Raw genomic sequence first — 14,931 nt, 5'->3', positions numbered from 1 at the left:
ACCACTGGCTCCCCCACCAACAGATACCAAAATCCAAGGATGCTCAAGTCCCTTATATAAGAGTGTTGGCATATAACCTCCACATATCCTCCCATATCCTTTAACTCAGATTACTTATAATACTTAATCAATGTAAATGCTATGTAAATAGTTGTAAATACAATGTAAATGCTATGTAAATAGTTGCCAGGGTGCATGGCAAATTCAAATTTTGCTTTTTTGGAGCTTTCTGGAATTCTTTTTCTCCCGAATATTTTTGATAGGATGCAGAACCCGCAGAGACAGAGGGCCGACTGTACGGACACACCACCCCAGATAGAAAACGTGCTTTGGGGGCAAGAAGCAGCCACTGAAGCTTCAGAGCCCAAGACCTTCCCAGGGATGATGGCAGCTGAGGCTGGTGGCCACTGCCACACAACACGGAAGCAGGAAGGGTCAAGCCAGACAGCCAAGTTCAAACCCCAGCCAGTGACAGCTCAGCCCAGTCCTGAGGCCTGGCCACTTCCTGCCAACGCAGAACTTCTCCGAGGGGAATCTTTTGCTCAGGAGCTCAGGGTCTGTCTCTAGGTTATTAATCCCAGGGGGATCCCTCCAAAGGAACCAGGATCAGTTGGTGCATTTCCGAGGCGAGCAGAGAAACAGATCCTCATTAATTGCACAGGAGGAGGAATAACAATTGATGGGGATGCTATGGAATATCCAGAGGATTTAAGGAAAAGCTGAAGACTTGGCTCCAAAAGGCTAGGGTGCCAGGAGATCACTATCTCCTGGAATCAGTAAACTCTCTCTCTGTAGGACACTACTGTTGACAGCAATAAGCTCCAGTCAAATTTGAGTCCTTGTGACATCCTGCTCAGGATTCAGATTCCAGGGAGGAGGTGTCGCATTGGCCCAGGAGGTGGTGGGGCACTTCAGGAAGCAACTTTTCTCCCACTGATGGACAGACCCACGGACTCTGCATCCAAAGCAAGATCAAGGTGCCTGTCGTTCAGAGGTGAATGGATCTGCCAGATGGCTCAACAGAATGTAACCAGAGAAGGAAGAATGCCCACCCTGCCCCAGTTCATGCCAAGAGCACAGAGCAATGTATCTGCAATGCATTTCCACCTGTTTACTCTTGCCTAAATCACCGCTCATTCCTCCCCTAAGTGTTTGAGGTTCTTGTGTTCAATATCATTGTGCCTAATCTCAACATTTTTCAACCCCGCAGAGGATCAGATGTGGAGTTAAGAAGGACATACTGGGCAGGGGGTGGGAAGAACTCAGTGTTAAGAATTTCTGCTTAGCCTGCTTGAGATCCTGAGTTCAATCCCCAGTACTTCCAATAAGGGAGGGGAAAAAAAAACACCATACTGAGAGTTTCTCAGAAACACTCGTTTGGGATGTAGAAAGCTGCCTCCCCGACAAGAGAACAACCCCTCCCCCACTCTCCACTGTGATGGAGGACAATCAGCCTTGGCCTTGATGGTACCAAATTCATCATCGGGCTCCCTGGAATCTTGGCAACCTTTCAAAGGTCTGTTTTTATTAATATCTTTATTTTATATTCCTTTAACTAACCAGATTAAGCACCTTATCCCAGCCCTAAAGCACTTTTGATAGTTGGGGAAATTCATTACCATGCAAAAGGCTGGCAGCTCAGCCTGGAGGCCCCCAGCAGGTGATGTGGTACCCAGCCTGTATCCTCTAGGGAGATGCTCACCTTCAAAAGTGGAAGGCTGTTGCCAACCAACCCCTGTGACTCGGCCTAAGGACTTTGGTGGGGTTTTGTCTTTGTTCTGATTTCTCACAGGTCAAGCTGGGACTGTACAGAGTTAATGCCCCTGGGGTGAGGAGCCCTCACTCAGACAGAGGTGGGGAAGGGGGTGGGAAGGGATAAACTGGGAGTTCAAGATTTTCAGATACTGGTATATATAAAATAGATAAACAAGGTTATACTGTATAGCATAAGGAAATATATTCAATATCTTGTAGTAGCTTACGTTGAAAAAATATGAAAATGCATATATGTATATTCATGTATGACTGAAGCATTGTGCTGTACACCAGAAATTGACACAACATTGTAAACTGACTATACCTCAAAATTAAAAAAAGACAGAGGGGGATTTGCTAGGTAAATCCTCCAGCCCCCTTGCCCCGTGGGGGTATAACCTGTCTCCCAAAGTTCCTCGGGGGCTGAGCTCCTCTGTCCACAGCAGTCACTTTTGAAAATGCACCTTTACTAGCTGCCTCCATTCCCTGCCTCACTTCCCTGCTCTGCTCTAGTTTCCTTGGATCACCTCCCAATTAAATTACTTGCACATAAATCCTTGTCTCAGTTTTGGTGCCCCTAGAAGTAGGCTCATGACAAAGCCCATTTCGAGTCGGTTCAAGTTTCTCGCCAGAAAGACTTTGAGAACAGCAGCACCCCTCCGCCACTGGCAGAGGCCCGGGAAGGAAGCGCCGGGCAGAGCCCCCGGCCAGGTGGGGAAAGTGCCCGCACAAGTCACCTGCCTTCTCCCCTAGGTGGCCCAGGAGCCCCACTCCCCGTGCACAGCTGCGGGCTCTGCCCTCTAGGCCCGGGGGGCGCCTAAAGGCTGCTGCTGGGAACTGAAGGGATGCAGATGCCAACAGCCTTTCACTGCCTATCGGCTCATTTCACACTGACAGGCTACCGGGGGTGGAGGACTATTTTTATTTAAAACATCGGTTGCCATAGTAACAGCCACATGACCGAATACTTATTCTAAGTCACACAGAAAATACCCTCGGGAAGGGAGAGAGAAGACAGGAGGCCCGTGCGGCCCTGGGACTCCGAGAACAAGTGGCAGTTCCTGGAAAAGAGAAAGCCACACCAGCCCAGGGGTCTGGGCTCTCCTCCACGCCTGCCTGCGTCTTCCAAGGGTTTCAATCTGCAGTCATTGGAAAGCTTGCAAGGGGACTGTGGGGAGGCCTGTGACCTGCCCAGGTGGCCTTGTGAGCCACAGCTCCTCCTAGGAGGCCGGAAGTTTCCCTTGGAATGATCTACTCCATGGGTCAAGACAAGGGGCTGCGAACTTGGCCCCGGGCGCAGGGCGGGAAGCCGGCAGGAGGACCTGCTCCCAGCCCCCCTCAGCTTTCCCCAACACGTTCGGGACAAAGGGAGCTGATAGGGGCCTGACACAGGCCCTGTCCCCATGGCCCTGCCTCAGAGGAGCCGAGGGGAAGGCCGGGAGGACCAAGCCACCTGGAAAGCATCCTCGAGGAGCAAAGGAACGCTTCAAAAGGAGTGGGCTTTTCGGGACCAGGGGGAGATGGGTTCCCTGGCAACGTCCACCATGCTCGCCTCCATGACCCTGGGCCAGATAAAGTTTCCACACATCTTCATTGGTTTCTTTACTTCCCCGTTAACATGGAGCCCAGAGTTGGTCCTGGTAACACCTGCGACCCTCAGAGGACCCCTCAGTGTCCCCACAAAACCTGCAGGGGTTAGACACAGGTCGTGCGGCTATGGTGGTTCAATGTGATTAGTAATGAGCATAATTAGAAATTAGTCATGGTTAACATTATATTGAGAGGTGGATACAGACCATCCTTGAGGAATAGCAACCGGACAAGCCACATCCTGCCTCTCCCTTCACCCAGGTCACTCAATAATCATTATTACAATAATAACAGCTCACACTGATTGAACACTTAATACACGCAAGTGCCTGACTCACGTGATCCTGACGGTGACTCTGCAGGGGGCCACTGTCATGCACAGTCTGCGGACAAGAATCTCCAGCTTCCCCATCCCTGCGGTGACGTAACCTGCTCAAGCGGCTGGCCAGCGGTGGAACTGGGACTTGAACCCAGATCTGACCACTGAACATGCGCTTTTAGGCATCACGCTCTGAATATGGTCACTGGGACTGCCTTGTCCAAGAAGAAAGCAGCCAAAGAGCAGAAGGAGCTGTGTGTGGAGCAGGGAGGGGCCAGCTCTGCTTCTGTGGGTGATGGTTTGGCTGGAAGGTGTTGAGGGCTGGCCGTGTGTATTCAAGACTGTCAGTGTCTACTGTTCTGTCACACGATCTAGAGGAGGGAGGGATGGCCCAGGAGGTGCAGCTGAGAAGGTGCTGTTGCTGTGCTGGGTCAGAAGTTGGGGTTCCCCTGAAGTGAATGCCCCTCTAGGTGCCAGGCTCTCTAGGACAGATGGGGGCTCTTGTGGGACAGCTCCCACCTGGGGTGATGCCACCAGGGGTGCCACAGAGGTGAGAGAGGTTCCAGGACTAGAGCAGGACCGCATCATGGCTGCAGCCGTCTCTTCCTCACTCCAGCAGCCAATGGCATCACCTTGAAGGTGGAGGTGAAGTTTCAGTGGGCCCTGAGTCCCGCTATCACTTCATCTTGGAGCACGTTCTAAGAGAAGGGACACCAAGCAGTGTCTTAGCCCAGCAGGTCTGAGCAGATCCAAACTGTCTGATTTAGGGAGTTTCCTCAAGTCTCTGTTTTCTCATCTTTCACACGAATGTGATGTGCACCTGTAGCAGATGCTGTGGGGTCCCATCTGTAGCCGCTTGGCTTCCTTGGGAGGTTGCCTAGGGAAAGTTTCAGAAGGTGCATGGCTTCCTACCTGAGCGTGTTCTCTGCCCAGAGCAGTGAGCTCAGCTGAATATGTGTGGCAGCCTCCAAGTGCTCCAAAAGCAGCCTCAGCCAACGAGGACAGGGGTTGGTGGCAGCTTCCCTGCCCCTGGCAAGACGACTCTGAGATGTGCCCTGCAGATTCTTTCTTGTGGGTCCCCATGGGGATGGAGCCCTGGTGCCCACTGCATAACCTGCACATTCATGCGCCCGTCTCATTTTCCTCCCTTCTCCGCCTCATGTTCCCACACCATCGCCATGCTTCCTGGGATCACCTCCCAAATAGCCTGGGGCTTTGTCCCAAGGTCTGCTCTGAAGAGAACCCAACTCCGTGGTTTGGGAAAGATTGAATGAGGGTGCATGTCAGACTCTCATTACAGTGAATACTTCAGTAACCTCCAGTACCTCTTGTTACTTGCGATGCACATTTGGAGGTGGAGTCTGGCTATGCGTTTACTGTGTACATTTGGGGGCTCTATTCCCTGAGCTAGAAGGACTCTAAATTGGGATTCAGTTTGGGTGTGACCATCCCCCAAATTCTTGATTTTCACACGGTTACTGGGAAAGACTCTACCTTCTAGATCAATTTCTCTAATAAATTTCCCCTCTAGCCCTAAAGAGAGATTGTGTGGAGCACGTCAGGCATCGGACAAAGTGTCCTCTTCTCCTCACCCTGCAGGCTCCTGGTCCTTCCTGTTGCCCCAGGAGAGACCCACTTCTGCACAGGAGAGCCCTGTGCTCCCTAAATCTAACTTAACTCAGCCACAGAAAATAAAACTGCACTGTGATCAGTTTCACCAGGGTGTGACTGATGTTTTCCATCACAGTAGGGACCTCAAATTGAGGAGCAGGGCGAGCATGCACCTTGGCTGGCTAAGGGGCAGCTGAGCGCAGGCGGTTCCTTCCCCTCACACCTCTACCAGGCTCAAAATTTCTTTTGAATACCCTGTCTCAGCTGAAACGTTCACAGGCTTTCTGAGTTCCACTCCAGAATGCATCCAGGTCTTAGAAAAATAGAAATGGGGCCACACGCCTGCCAACATGTTGAATCTGAGTCACAGTCTCTGACCTCTAATATGAAACACCTTGGTTTGTTGAAGCTGTTGGCTTCTGTGTCCTCTGATTCCATAGGCTGCTTTGTGTATTTTCAGAAAAGAAAAAAAAAATCAAAACACATGTGATAGAATATTTGAATCAGAAAATTAAAGAGAGGTTTGCCTCCTCCCGCCACAGCGCCCTCTCCCACGTAGAGCAGAGAGCCTCGAACTTTGGTACAGGTGAGAGTGGCAGGAAAGGGAGGAGCTTTTTTTAAAGGCAGTTGCTCAGTTCCACTCCAGGAGGCTGATTTTAGGCCTTGAGGTTCTTTTTAAAGTTGGGCTATTGGTCCTTCCAATAAAAGTCATCTTTGGATTCTTACTTTGTTGCTTTAAATCAGTGTTTCTCAAAGAGAGGTGTCCCTCGGACACCCCTGTGCCCACATCTGCCCTAAGCTCCCAGAGGCATTCGAGCAGATCAGAGGATGCTGCTGCTTTCCCTGCCAAAGGCAACATCGGACGCTTCACAAAGAGTCATGTACCTCAAGGATTAAAAGCCCACAAATGAACCAGTTTGTTCATTTCTATTCTATTGCATGAACATGATTTTTTAAAAATCCATGACTATTTATAGATATTCCAGGTCTTTGAGCCAGCTGTAATGCACACCCCCTAAAGAGGAAATTTATTACATCAAAGAGTAACAAAATAAACACAGAGGCTGCCCTCCTTGGAAGTGTGTGGCAGGCACATGGCAGATAGAAGTCATTGGAAGTTTTCTAACCTCAGAAGGGGAACATCTCCACCTCCATCCAATACTTTTGGTTAATTCTACTCAGAAATATTCCACCCCACACTCCCCAGGCTTCTGGTTTGACACACAAGCATCTCCATTTGGATCAAGATTCAGAAAAATTAAAAATATCAGCATTGACATAGCTAATGACGAAAGAAACTTTTTCAGAAAGATTCATGAGACAGACACGGAGGGATGCAGTGGTCACCTGTCAGCATGACCCAGCCCAGCGCCACCACCCAGAGAGGCTGCTCTGTCCCAGCAGGCAGCGAAGGAAAACCTGCTCCTTCACACTGGACCTCAGGAGAGACGTTAGTGGACAAAAGCCTCCGATTCCAGACGCTTGTTTTAGATTATATTGCAGATTGAACCAACAGAAAGGGAAGGGCCTGGAGTCGGGAAGCGCTGAAATTCCAGTTAGAGACCATTATCTAGTATGTTCCTGTCTTCATCTGCCAACTCTGTCACAGGTGTGAAAGGAGCCGGAGTTCCACATTCAGACGTGGCGGATAACCTCTCATTAAGCCTGCTTGGTCCTAGAGAAAGGGTAGGTCCCCCCATTTCCAGGAAGGGGTCATTTTTATAATTAGGCAATTTAAACACTTCACTTTACTATTCCATCACATCTCCATCAGTTCCCGTGAGACGGCTGTCCAGAAGCATCACATCTCTTTGTCTCTACCAGCTCCCTCCCTTGATTTCCTAAACCCCACAGTTTTTTCTCTTCCTTCCTCTCCCAGGTCCCGGCTCTACCTGGAGAGGCAGCATGGTGTTGCCGGAGGAAGTTCCGGTTCTGTGTACTCAGGACAATTTCCCTTTGGATTCCTCAACTCCTTTCAGAGCAGAGCTTGGGCGAATTATATTTTATGTTGGATCTTGAAGTATGGATTTGAGTGCAAGCAATTTTACTTGGGCAGTGACCCTAGAAAACACTGTTTGGGGAATGGAAAAATGGGACCGGGAAGGGTTCCTTATCAAGCTAGTTACCCCTGAGGGCCACCCACAGGGACATTCTCGGAGCTGGAAGAGAACAAACACCTCAAACAACTGGGGTATTCACTAGTCGAAGCCCACTCCCAGGGGCTCTTAATTCTCTGGAGCTTCGGGCTTGCCCAGGATTAGGAAAAATGACCTCGGCTGCCAAAACAAGTCCTCAGGCAACAAAATGTAGGTGCAGGAAGCCAGAAGTCTGATGGCAAGGTGTTAAGGGCAAGGGGATGTGGGCACGAGCAAAGGGAGCTACAGATTCTTAGGCTAATAGCATTCTCTGCCTCTTTACTGTCTCATCAAAGACCACTTCCTATCTGTAGTGAGACTAAGGGAAGGAAGGGAGGGAGGGAAGAAAATCCAGTCTCATCTCCCTGTTTCTAAGGTAGCAATTCTCGAGATGAAAAGAGGGGAAGGCTGATCTCCAGGGCAAGACAACTGGTATGAAAACACTGTGAATTTCACATGAGGCTTCAGTGTACTGCCTTTTTTAGAATGCAAGGAGAGAAAGAAAAGTTCAGGGAAACCTTACTGTCTGCCATACACAGAAAACAGTGCAGTGATCCCCAAGCTGGTGAGCCTCGCGTAATATTCTCTTGGGACAGGTGGCAGATCCTGAGGAGTTTGGTGGTGACCCAGGAGCAACATGGGTCTTAAAGAGCTAGGAAACACTGTCAGTCTGAGCAAGGCCAACGGGCTAAACACTATGGGACCAGGGATCCAGGGAAGTGGATGAGAGCCACCTCGTGATTTCAAAAGAGGAGACACTTTAAAATAGAGTGGGTTGGGCAACCCAGCCTCCTTTACAAAAACAGGTCTGGCACCACCTGAGTTTTACCCAGAAGGGAACTTGAACCCTGTACCCTGGGATATCACCCCCTCCTGGGATGCACTCACTCTGAGCACTGCCCCTGACCTCCAGGAGTGCTCAGCTTCTCAAGTGTGTTATTCTGAGGTCCCCCAAAGCAGATTCTGAGATAAGGGCTTGTCTGTGGGTAGTTTATTTGTACAGTGATCTCATGAAGCGGGAGGAAGGTGGTAGAAAAGAGAAGAAATGACTGTAAAGGGGGCATTAGTGAGCAGGTTAGTGCTGTGGGCAACGAGACTTAATCCTGCTGGGGACCTTTTGAGGAATCATACAGAATCCATCCCAGACGAGAGCTGCACACTCTCCACAGGTCCCCCTCTCCCCTTGCACTTCTGGGCTGAGTGTGTGTGAAAATCTAAGGGTCTTTATCAGCTCTGGAGAAAGCTCTGAGGCAGAAAGTCAGAGAGAAGCTATGGGCACCACTCATGGAAGCCACAGAGGTTTGCCACTCAGGTCCCCTTCAGCTACAAGGCATCACCTGCTGCTGCACCCTCAGATCTTCCTCAGCACTCACCCCAAGGCCACACTCCCTGGTTGCCTCCAGCCAGCAAGAGCACAAGGGGGGAACCAGAACCAGGGCATTCCTGCCCAGCGAAGGACTCCTCTAAAGGGCTCTCTACTCAGGACTCCCCACTGGCCTGGCCAAGACTGTCTCAGAACTCCATTGTCATCTGAGGTTCTCCCTGCCTACTTTTGCTTCCCCCACCACCCCCAGCCACCTCAGCCTTCACAGACACTTCCCCTAGTAAATCTCTTGCTCACCTAATCCTGCTTTAGCATCTGCCTCTAGGAGTAGCTCAAGTGACAGAAAGCTTGCAGGACACCGTAGGCTAGTTTGGAACTCTCCACCACTGTAGTGCTGAAATCAGGAGTTGGCCAGGGAGCCGTGCTGCAGAAACAAAATATAGCTGTGTTCTCCCACCCTGACTGGTGACCATTAAGAGTGCAGCACAGTGGGGGAGGGTAGAGATCAAATGGTAGAGCGCATGCTTAGCGTGCATGAGGTCCTGGGTTCATTCCCTAGCACCTCCTCTAAAAGTAAACAAACCTAAAGACCTCTCCCCCCACCCCACCCCCATCAAAATAAGTAAATAGTGATAAATAAATAAATAAAATATTTTTTTTTAAAAGAGTGCAGCATATCCCCTTGGTTCTCCTTAACCAGAGGACGTAGCTGGTACTTTCACAGGACTTCCTTAAATGCCACAGGGGGGAAATGAGGAGATTGCCATGAGACCACACAAAAAGCCGTTTCCATGGGTGCTGCTCCAAGAAACATGAATGCTGTTGAAATCTGCCAAGTCACCCTCAGCCATTCACAGCTCCAGAACCAGGAGCGGAGTGGCTTCTTCCTCCTCCTGCAAATGCCTTACGTCGGCAAAGACTGACAGGAACGCAATTGGCAAGATTAACTAGCAATGCAGCTCCACGCTTTCAGCCCTCACAGCGCAGACTGCAAAGGAGAGCACTGGAGAATGCGAATGAGGCTGAGGACCCATGGACAGTTCCTGGGCTGGAAAGCAACATGCTCATTAATGTCATCAGTTGGCACAAGTAACACGACCTCTCTGAGCCTCAGCAACCGCATTTGTAAAGCAGAGCTGGCAGGAGACCAGAGATTTTCAAGGAACCCTAGGGTACCACTGCCCCATCAGGGGTTACTGAGCAGTTTGGGAGGCAAGAGGAGGCCAGGTCCACCTGAATTAGAGTAACCCTACCTTTATCTGATTCCCATTTTAGGCTCTTTCAGGATTTTCTCTGAAGCTTAAATTAAAAGTTTGATAATCTTACACCCTGATGATCTTTAAGGCCCTTTTTCACCCCTATCTTTCATAAGCCTATGGGACTTGAATCAAAGTCTAGGTCCTGTGTGACCCACATCTCTGACTCACTCTTCTCATCTGTAAAATAATTCATCATTCAACAAATACTTGTGATGTGTCAGGTGATTTGCACACACCCCTAATTTCACACCCAGCCCTCCAAGAGACAAACCACCAATATCCACATTTTACAGCCGAGGAAACTGAGGCTCAGAGAGGCTGAGCCACACACCATATTACTCATCTTGCAAACGGCTTGTTGTCAGGCTCCATTATCTGTGTTGCCTGCCTGTTTTAAAGCGGTTTGAGGAAGAAATGAAGCCATGAATGCAAAAATGCCGTACAAACATGCAAATCATGATGTAAGCCTGAAGAATTCCTATTCGGTTTTAGAGTCAGAATTACTTTCGCACTAGGGAACCTCACTCCCTTCCACAGGGAAGGCGGAGCCAAACTTGTCCTTAACCACTGCATGACACCTGTACAAGGAAAGTGCCATGGCCCGTGGTGGACGGGGAGGCAGGGCCCAGGGGGTCAGGAGTAGCACACAAACTGAGTCCAGAACAAATGATGAGCAAGGATCGTAAATTCTGTCAAAAATGGTTCGAATTGACTCCTCCACTTATAAGCCTTGTGGTCTGGAGTAAATTATTTATCTTCTTTGCCTCGGTATGCTTACCTAGAAGATGGGGATGGCATGAGTTGAGCCAGCTGTTCAGTTTGTGGGGAGAATCTTCCACCCAAGACCTCCCTCATTTCTTTTTTTTTTCTTCTTAGCATGAGGTTTTTTTAAATTTATTTTTATTTATTTTGGGGGGGGTGTAATTAGGTTTATTTATTTACTTACTTTTAATGGAGGTACCGGGGACTGAACCCAGGACCTCATGTATACAAAGCATGTGCTCTACCACTGAGCTGTATCCTCTCCCCTCTCCCTCACTTCTGGTATCAGTTGCAAGTTGGGGGAGTCCGTAAAACCACCCACAGGTTCGACAATTCATTAGGAGGGCTCATAGAATTCACTGAACGCTATTATCTTCTCGGGTTATTACAGGGAAAAGATACAGGTTAAAATTAGCCCGAGGAAGCGATGCATAAGGCAGAGTCTGGGAGGGAGTCCAAATGTGGAGATTCTGTGTGTCCTCTCCCCGGGGAGTCCTAGATGGCATTACTTCTTCTTAGCCACAGTGTGTGACAAATTTTGCCAGCCAGGGACAGTTTTGCCAGCCAGGGACATTACTGCCAGCCAGGGACAGTCACCCAAGCCTTCGGCGTCTACAGCATTTACCGGAGTTTGATCACTACTGCTCAGATGACTGACCTGTAGTCCCCAGCTCCTCCCAAAAGCCAGGCCCGCACCTTTAGTCTCCAGTTCCTCCAGAAATCAGAACTCATAACGCACGGCCCCACGCCTCCATCATAAACCACACTGTTAGACAGTCCAAAGCCCCCAAGGAAACAAAGACGCCCCTGCAGACAGGACATTCCAAGGACCCAGAGAGCAGCTTCCAGGACCCAAGGCAAAGGCCAGACCACTCTGTGGGTTAGGTTCATTCTGCTTGACACAGGGGGTAACAGTTCCTATTTCATGGGGTCGTCATGAGGATTAAATGGGATAACATTAAGTCTATCTTCCCACATACGCAATTCCAAAATCTCAAACACTCTCAAAACGCGAATTTTATCAGAAATCGTTTAGAGGTAAAAGTTACATCCCAGGTAGTGGGAATTTTCGTACATTTTCCTACTGAAATGTCACTGTGTGTGAACTGAGAGACGGTGCCACAACCCCCGCCCCGGGGGGGGTGTAACGACACAGTCAGTACCTACCACACATCGCCTCTCTAAAACTCAAAAATGCATCTGGCGCTGAGGGACTTGGACAAGAGATTGTGCGCCGTAAATGCAGGGACTGATAACAGTCCCCAGCATAGAATAACTGCTCAAAAAATGCAAACTATTAATATTTTCTACTAAGACAAATATAAAAGTAATAAAGGAAGAAAACATCCCCTCCACAAAGGAGTCAAGGTCATTGATTTAACATCCCACTGGCAAAATTTTCCCCTAATTTAAATGTTCACAAGTGAATTCCAGGAGCATATGTGGTGGAAATAAATTCTGTAGATTTATCTTGTTAGATTTATTGTCGTAAATACAATGTGTTATATATTTTTGACATAAGTGAAACATTGAACAGTCATGGCAGAGTTCAGCAGGGGTTGCTGCGGCGGGGGGCAAAGAGGGTACCACTGTGGTTTTGAGGGTTTGCCATGGGCTTTCCACCCTTTGTGTATATCGACAAATTCTTGTTGTATATTTACTCCTGGACTTCCTGAAACTTGCCACCTGGGGAACTTAGAACTTCCTACCAATTTTTAGGCAATTCATTTTCTTAATGAGCCTACCAACTAAGTGTTTACATTATTGTTTTTCCCTCTCTAGAACTTTTTTGTCAAGCATGTCCTCTTCTATTCATATCAACGGAGTAGATTTGCGCCTGAAATCAGATCCCTGGGAGAAGCAAATCAGGATGAAAAATGTCAAAGAAGAAAGGAAAATTCACAAGAGCCCACCCACATCACAGGCAGGGAGGAAAACCGAACTGTCCGGAGAGCCAACCTTTCCACATGCATCACCGCACTGCCCCCAGTCCTTGCTGGAACCAGTCAGGGAAATGGGTGGATGGACACAGATCGTCTCATCACAGGACTGCAGCCTCTGAGTCCCAATCCCCAAATCCAAAGAGCTCTGAAAAGACAAAGATTTATTTCTAACTCACTCGGTTACAAACCTTGCCCTGGACTAATGAGAGGCTATTATTAGTCTTTATGCTACTCAGTATGAATATTCATGGGTTTGGCTGCAGAAATATTACTGTGTTTGATTACAGAGTGCTTCCCAAGGTTCCACTGGGAGTGTTGAGTAATATGATATATATGCTGAGTTACTGTGCTAAAAATCCAAACAACTTTGAATTGGGAAATTCATCAAGTTTTTGGATAAAGGACTACGAAGTTACATTGCACAAAATCCCAAGGGGCAGGTGTTATCTTCACTTTAAGGATAATAAAACAGATTTAGAGATGTTAGGTAACTTGCCCAAGGTCACACAATAAACAGCAAAATATTATACACTTTGATAGAACAACTATGTCGACTGTGACTTCCAGTGGGCAAGCCTTTAGCATGGCGTCGTCAGGGAGCAGCTGATACCTGAACGCGGACTGAAAATTACAAAGAGACGTTTGGCCGTTGGCAAAGTTACGCTCTTAAGATTTCAGATCAGCTCCCAGAGAGGCCTTCCATTTCCAATTTCAAGGAAACAGTGCCCCCTGACTTAAAGGAGATACATTTCTTCTCATCCCTTAAAAGCAGAGGAATTTGATAAAGAAGTTGCCTGGCAAAGAAAAAAAAAACCCCACTAGACCGAAATCAAAACAAATCATTTTTTGCATATTAATCAGGCTCCTGATTGAAACTGTGCTAGCGGCTTCGAGAGAGGAATATTAAAAGTAAAGCGTTGCTAATTTAAGCACAACTAATTTTAAAAGATGTACCTAGAAACAGCCACATGGGAGAATCACTTAAACTGCATCAACCACCCGCTTCATTTGGGGGGATATGCCTGGGTTGGGAGCCCCAGTGTCATGACATGTGCCTCGTCCCTATGGGGAAGGAGTGATAGCGGCCATTCCCTGTAACCGGTGGGGCTCTGGTTTTCAGGAATCCATGCCAATATACTCCTGCCTTCCAAGTAAGCAAGAGGCATCCAGAGGGAAGACCTGGATCTGAGGCTAAGACGACTGTCTCAGAGCTGTCACAAAGCGTAAGCCTTTTCCTGATGGAGCTGGAAGGCCCCCTCTGCCAAGAAGGCAGCCCCAGAAAAGCAGTGTCAGGGCGCACTGGTCAACATCATCTGTAGCAGACACTGCCAGAGCTCTTCCCAGATGCCCTTGGATCCCTTTTATTGGTACCCCTCCCTGAGCTTCTCAATGCCTGTACTCATAACTCTCTCGGAAAGACTGTGCCGGGGCTAGGGGTGCAGTCTCGTCTGCAGGCACTGGGAGCTGGACCCCTGAGGCGACCATCAGTCAGTGCAGACTGATGCAGGATCATGGAAGCTCAGCTCCCTTGCCTCTAGTGTAACTGGGGTTCCAGACATCCTCTGTGGGATCAGGTCAAGGCTGTGACCTTGCCCAACCTTGCCCCTTTCTGAGTTGCTTCTCCTTTTTCATCAACTGTTTTCCCCACTCCCTTACTGATTTCTCCTGGGAGCTAACCTTTTAAAAAAAGTCACTGCTTCTGGGTTATCCCACCTAAGACCGTTGTACCCAAGGCTCTGAGATCTCAGTATACACAGTACTGTCATACTTTGAGGTGAATAACAAATCTCAAATAAATCCTCTAGGCGTCCGGAAAAGACCCACTTACTCAAAGATCAACTATTCCACAGGTGAACTCACCATTTACCACCTGGACCTGAATGAGGATGAAGCTAGAACCAGAACAGAGAACACGACCTAGCCAGGTGCCCATCTTTCCTCTCCAGAGCTGTGGACAATTCGTAAGCACATCCCTGGCAGAGGCTACTAGTATCCCAAGATCCGTTGTCCATTCTCCCTCACAACCATGCAACGCAGTATGTTCAGTTATAAACTGAACACACATCGACCCAGCCAGCCGCCATTCCAGTTAAAGATGACCTTGCAGCTAGGCTCCAGCCAACTTGATGTGCACAACTTGTGAGGCATGCCTCCCCCTCCCCATCGCCCTGTGTGGACGTGGTGGGACGCCACGGAGAGGAAGGCTACCCCTGGGGAATGGAAGGAAAACAGT

This window comes from Camelus ferus, chromosome 17, assembly GCF_009834535.1.
Source record: "Camelus ferus isolate YT-003-E chromosome 17, BCGSAC_Cfer_1.0, whole genome shotgun sequence".
In the NCBI taxonomy this organism is placed as follows: domain Eukaryota; kingdom Metazoa; phylum Chordata; class Mammalia; order Artiodactyla; family Camelidae; genus Camelus; species Camelus ferus.
This window is presented reverse-complemented; position numbering follows the sequence as displayed.